Here is a 7109-nt window from a genome sequence, read left to right on the forward strand (position 1 = left end):
AAATAGCAGATGCCACTGCTACTGAAGTTCACTAACCTGGACTTTCCAGGTGCAATCCAAACAGCAGAGTCAACTGGCTGGGCCTCGGTTCTGTAGCAGATTAATAATTGGTTTTATTATGTTTGTAAGTACCAATAATATGTACAATGGACTATGCAATATAAGCATACAATTTAAAGTTTAAGATTATGATCACATATTCTCCTCCTTCCCTGCTGTTCTTCGTATCCAAGAAGATGGACTTGGGAACAGTGCCCAAGGACTGGCAGCATCTGCAGGCCTTCACTGCATTCTCTGGCCAAGACTATGGACCAGCTGGAGTAAGATGGTTGTGATAACTGTGATGCACACCTACTAATGAAGGGTGCCTGAAAGATGGCACACGGCTGCACCAGCCCTCCCTTCTGTGGGGTCATTGCCATGATGGGTGCGGAGGAGCCGGGTCTCCAAGGGGCAGCGAGTCAGTAACTAAGCCGGGTGGATATGCGGCTTCAGTCACTGCTCGGCTGCCCTGAGGAATCGTGCAGAAGCTGAAGAGTCGGGGAGTGGCCTGCAAATCCAGAGACACAGCTGTAAAGTGGTAGCAAGATGCAGGGCCACCAGCATCTTTGTTCTCCACCTCCAGCCTCTACTTGTGTTTTGGTTGTTGGACTGAACAGGCTTCAGACAGTCCCTGCCCTCCATCTAGGAGGATCAGCAGGCTGCTGAGAGAGCGGCTTCCTGTTGCTGGGCTGTTTCACTTCTTCTGACTGCTTCCTGGTGCAGGTGGAAGGGACTGGGGTGGTGGATTCACAGACCCTGAATCGACGGGAAAGTAGCCTGTTGGTTTTCCTACCCATGCCCATGGACAAGACTCTGGGTCAAATACCAATAACCATGACTCCCTGAAAAATTCTTTTTAAAAAATCAAGTATTCTCAGGCCTAGGAGATCAATATTTTTATTAGAAGAGCACCAAAAATGGTCAATAAGTTTTTTTCCTGATTACTCAAACACTAGGCAATATTTGAATTCTACAATGGATTTCATTAGAGCTATTTATCAGCCACCTAATTCTGCCCCATGAAGCCAGGGGACACAACCTTCCCAACAGTTTGGAAATACACTGGTGAGAGGGATTCTGGGGTTCTTTAGATTTTCTGTAATCGATTTTCTGTGCGGGTAAGAAATGACACTGGGAAAATGTCCCTCAGTCCAGTGGAGACCATTGGATCTTGAACAGTAAAGGACCAAATGGGAGCACTTGTTCATGGAGACCAGACGGATGTGGCTATTGTAATTAATATCCAAAGCAGTGATTGGAATGGTGGCTGACCACAGATATCCCTGGCATGGGCTAAATCAGGTTCTATTTGTGACTGAGATAGATGAATTTCAAGCGAATTTCTGACTCAGGTCTGTATCAGTGTACGCCTTCTGATTCTGGAGTGATTAGTTGGAATATACATACTCCACTATTTGCAGAATCCAAATGTTGTCTTTCAATCAGTGTACTGAGGGATAATAAGTACACTGATTTTTTTCCCTCTAATCAGTGTATTTTCTTGGAAGGAAAGGCCAAGTGGAAACCTTTTTAGTGTTCTCTCTTTACCAAAAGAGTAAACTGAAAACAATACCACTTTTTTGGGGGAAATTGTAGAGATTAGGGTAACTACCAAAGACCTGAAGCATTTAGAGCTTATAATTTCTACAACATCTTCAATTGCATGACCTATGCAAAAGAAAACTGTTCATTCAAATAACACTGGTTTATCATTAGTTTAATTAAAATATGACTCCGTATGATAGAGCCAATCAATAAAACTCCTCCTACCTGCTGTACAGCTGTTGATACAGAAAAACACTTTCTTCTTTGCTTGTTAGTAAAGACCACCGGGAGCAGTTTGTTTTCACTTAGCAGGGTCATTAATATTCTGTTTTAGTTTTACTTAGGGTTAAATCAACTCTCTATTCCAGTTTTAATCCAGTGTATATGGGCCTTCACCACCTCTCTGCTCCAAATATTACAGCCGTGTAGCATGGCTGAGTACAAAAAGAAAACAAGATTGTGGTAAACGTGAGCCAGACAGATAATCCAGGGCCAGACACTGCAGCTTCTGGTAACTAAAAATTTTAAGGATGTTAAACATTTTGGTCTTTAGTTCAAAAGCAATGAAAGCCTTCGAGGGCTTAAAAAGCTTTGCAGATTCATAGAAGTGGGGAGATAGCAATATTTTTTTCCATTATCTCAAAAACAATGAGGAAATTATTCTAGCCAAGAAGAATAAAATGAGAATTGTGTTTTGAAAATATCATTCTTGACTTGATGTCAAAAATGAATTAGAAAAAAAATGAATTCGAATTAAAGCCACAAAAATGAAGGAAAGTCGATTTAAAAACCACTAAGTCATTACAATTAATTCAAAATCTCAGAATTATTTCAAGATAGAGGTGGTGGTAATTTGAGCTATGGTGGCAGAAAATATGGAGAATGTAAATAGGTAGAAGAGGTACTTAGAATAAAAATAGATCTCAAAACTAATCAAATATTAGAAGGTAAAAAGAGTGAGCTGTCAGGGATGAATTTGTAAGCTGTATAGCTGGATGTATGGTGGCACCATTCAATGAGATGGGAAACTCCGAAAGAAACAAACTTCGAAGAGAAGGATATGAGTTTGATGCTGGATGTGTTGAGATGAACACATCCCTATGGGTATGGGAAACAAGACATTCAGGGTCTTGGGGTTAGAAGTGAGAAGTGAGCTGGATTCACATTTCTCAAGTCATATCCTTGGTCACAGATGAACTCTCCTGTGGAGATAGATATAAGAGAATGTGAAACACACCCAGGATTAAGCCTTAAGAAGTTCTAACATTTAATAACCAGATGAGAATAAAAAACTAGAAAAAAATTACAGAAAGAATGAGTGGTCACAGAGCAAGGTAGAAACCCAGTAGATGATAATTATCTTGGAAGTCCAAAGAAAAAATCGTTTTACTAAAGAGTCATTAATGTCAAGTTCTATCAAGAACAGAAAACTGTCCATTGAGTTTGGCAATAGGAGATGACTGTGGACCTAATGAGAGAGGCAAAGGCCAATTGGGAGCAGGCTGGACACTCATGAAGGGTGTTGCAGAGATATGTATCTTTGCCTCGAGGGGCTAAGAAGTTTGAGAGCACTGAAGCTTAGCCAAAGCCATATTGGAATGGAAGAGGTTGGCCAGAAAAGCCTTTAAAACACTTTTTTGCACCCTTAAATGTCACTGGGAATGATCCAGTGTTAGGAAGGAGTTGCATACACAGGCAAGGGAGGGGGATTATCTAGTAGTAAAATGCCCCTGAAAAAATCAAGAAAGAGTAGGACCCAAGAACTCCTGATGGCTTCTCAGTGAAGAAGGAGGCGAGGAGGCAGGAAAGGAGGAAGGGTGAGGAAAATAAAGCATAAAGTGAGCACCGAAAAAGCAAATTAACAGAGAAAAGCATTTGTAAGGGTCCCAGCAGGCTATGGGGAGGCGAAGGATGCTGTGCTGCCGGCAGGAGCATTACTGGAATTGCGTGTTACACAGTGGTCTCCAGAAACGTGAACAAAGGGGGAAAAGTGGATGGGTGGGTGAGGAACATGGGTGGAAATGAGCAGAAGGTCCCAAAGAGGTCCATGAGTATTCTGCTTGTAGAGGAGATTGTAGACCAAGAGCAGGATGCATAAATTAATGATTTTGGAAGTGGGACAGTATTACAACAACCACGTCTAGGGTGTTACCAAGGAAAGAGTTTGTCAGAAGTTTCTTCTTAAAACCATGCTAAATCTCAGTGAGTATAATTATAATCTTTAACCCTGGCATTGGTGTATATGCTATTTTAAAAAATAAATCCAATAGGGATAAGTTTGCATGTTCGGTCTCTGAATCCTTTCTCACTGACTTCATTTACATGCCTTCAACCGGTAGCAACTGTAAAAATTTATATTTAGAGTTGCATACTTCCTTTTGATAGAATTCAAATTTCTCATCACCACTTACCAGAATTTCCTAAGGCAGCCTGTGGTTCACAACCTTGGCTAATCATCAGCATCACCTACAGAGCTTACATAATATCTCAGCCTACCCACAATTAATCCGATTTAGTAGTTCACAGGTGGGGCACAGGAATTTGCTTATTTAAAAAAAATTCTCCTGGCAGTGGGGAGGTGATGTAGCTCAGTGGTAGAGCCATTGCCTACCATATGCAGGGCCCTAGGTTCAATCTCCAGCACTGCTGACTAATTAACTAACTAAATGTAGTAATAAACAAATGCCACCCAAGTGATTCTGACAATTGGTCCGGGATGACAGCCATTTTCCTGAGACATGGAGAGGTGTTCCTTTGTTATTCTGCCTCTGACTTCTCAGTTCCTGAAACTAGGCGTCCAGTTTCAGAGTGGAAGAAGGGGACACAAACTACAAGAGAACAGAGCCAAATCATACATGTAGTGGAGCTAATTTCTGAATTTTGAATAATTTTAGAATATTGAGACAATTCTACTTTACCTTCTGGTTGCCTTTTAAAGAGAGGGCTACATATTTAGTGATTTCTCTGTTACGAGACCAGCATTCAATAATAACTTATAACATTATTATAATTGCACTTTAATAATAGACTTTACTGTAAAATGATATTAGTTGTGGTGCTAGTGTCCAAGTTTTCCTATTGTATTCTCTCACATATCTGAATCTGGGAAATGGAGAAAGAGAGAGAATTTGGAAAGCTACTGTGGAAGTTTAGGTTAGAGAGGAGGATGGTGAAAACCAAACATAGCAAAAAGAATCCAAAGAAAAGAACAACTTGAAAGTGATTCATAAAATAGGATAAAAAAGTTGGGATTAGAAATAGTATGTTTTCATTTATATGAGTTCAAAACCTAACCTTCTACTACAGAAATTATTGTATATCTTTAAGTGCCACAAAGTAGAGAGCTTGTTAATTTTGTTTTTAAAACAACATATTTAGGGCTGGGAGTATAGCTCAGTGGTACAGTGCTTGCCTTCCACTGCGAAGCCCTGGGTTTAATCTCTGGCAATGTGGAAAAAAAAAATATATATACACACACACACACACACACACACACACACGTGCGCGCACACACACACATTTCAAATTATATAATTATTTCTAGTATTAGTTTATTTTTAACCACGAAGAAATTAGAAACTTACAACTAACTTTCAGACTTGCTTCTGTCACAACTTTTCACCTAAGAAGAGCATAAAAACAAGAGTTAAAAGGTACGTGCAGTGTACCTTGGTTCCTACTTCCTATGGGAACGCCTATAAAACTTTCAAGCAAAACCCAGGGGGGAAGAGAGGAAGTCAACTGAATGTGTAAGTCAGACTTACCAGAAACCAGCTAGATAAAATAGTCAGAACATGTGCCAACTCCAGGTGGAGGAAATTAAATCTTTTGCAAATTCATTTATTTATTTAGAAATAGAGTTCAATGTGTATTCAATTTGTGATTGACAGGAAGTATGGATCAGTAACCAGAGCTAGTTGGAAGATGAAGGTCCAAAGTAATATTGACCTTGGACAACTTTAAGTCAAATCTAACTCGAAGAAATGCTGTAAATTCAACTGTGAACACTAATACTTTTTAAGCCTTCAAAGGTTCAAATGCATAAGTTCAGTAGGGAAACTAAGATGGTGTAAGAGCAGCACATGTGAAAACAACATAATTAACTCAGTGTGAGGTGATGATGTGAGAAACTATCTCATTTATTTCTGCTTTCTTGGGCCTCAATATGGCACAGAGTTCAGGAAAAAGGAGGTGATCATGTTACCTTCTTTTTGCTGATGCCATTACACAAGGCTAAGGTCTGCTTTGCCCACCATATTTTAGAAGAAGCATGAGTTTCCCTCTGTTTTACCCAACAGTGAGTGAAGAAAATAATACAAGAACTTGAATCCATCTGTGTAATTAGTTAAAGGGGTAAAATACTTGATCTATAGAAGAGAAGAGCATTATAGTAGGTGTCAAATACGTGAAGAGGGGGCCAGGATTTAGCTCAGTGGTTCCACCTCCTGCCTCACAAGTGGAAGGTCCCGAGTTTGATCCCAGTACCCCAAAACAACAACAGCAACAACAAAACAACGTGAAGAAGCATCAGATCCATTCTGCGTAGTTCCAGACAGAAGGTGTCAATGGAGTCACTGGCTGAAAAGAACAGGTGGGGGCTGGGGGTGTGGCCTAGTGGTAGAGCACATGCTTGGCATGCATGAGGCCCTGGGTTTCAGGGCTGGGTCCTGAGCAACAAAGGGAGGGGCGGAGGGAGAAAGGGAAGGGCAGGTGCAGCAAATTATGCTGGTTTATACCAAAACAAGTAAGGGAAGAAAGGCTTAACAAATTTTCAAGTCCAGAGAGAACTAGTAGGGAAAGTTGAAGCATAGTGTCTTATATAAGGCAGAAGAGTGACATGTTCCGGGATCCCCAAAAGTTTTTCGTGAGCACGTGACTGCATCAGAATAGCATTAAACATACAGATTGACTCAGGGCTTCTAAGTTATTTGGATAGGTTCTGGCAAAGGAATCTGTACCTTTAACATGCTCCTGGGCCTTTGGGATGACACATTATGTTCAAAAGTCACAAAATCACTTTATTTCTAAAGTTTGGTTCCAAATCTACAATTCAAATTCTTACAAAAGATGATTCTACTGGCCAAATTACCTAAGGAAGTAATGAGGTTGAGAATTTATATTTCTGAATTTGTTATTAGGTAATTTATAAGAACATCCTAAAATATGCACTGAGAAGAGAATTTAGAAGCGCTAAGAAGAAAAAAACAAACACATTTGTTTATTGTCTCATTCTGCTAGATTTTCTGAGAGCAATGATGTTTGTCAGTTGTCATGGAGGTAAGGGTCAAAGCTAACACCCCACTACCATCCTGTAGAAAGCACCAGTGTTTCTTGGTCTGATGTAGGGATTTTCCGAAAGGAAGAAAAGGATCTTTTGTCCAAAGGTTCAGTTGCACTGTCTGATGGGCACTCGTTTAAAAACATAGAAGATAGAAAATTGCTTATGATTAACAATTCCACAAATATGAATGGCCTTTAATCAGCATGAATGCAAGCCAGTAACACTCAGAAATCATTTCTGC

At 40.1% G+C, this 7109-nt stretch overlaps 1 pseudogene; it reads left to right on the forward strand.

Annotated features, from left to right (window-relative positions):
* The first annotated feature begins 236 nt into the window (after positions 1–236).
* On the forward strand, positions 237–584 carry LOC101705358 (transcription elongation factor SPT4-A-like; annotated as a pseudogene).
* Positions 585–7109: the final 6525 nt, after the last annotated feature.

The sequence above is a fragment of the Heterocephalus glaber genome, unplaced genomic scaffold (genome assembly GCF_053883595.1).
Source record: "Heterocephalus glaber isolate CG9 unplaced genomic scaffold, H.glaber_assembly_v1.0 deba00001600, whole genome shotgun sequence".
In the NCBI taxonomy this organism is placed as follows: Eukaryota; Metazoa; Chordata; class Mammalia; order Rodentia; family Bathyergidae; genus Heterocephalus; species Heterocephalus glaber.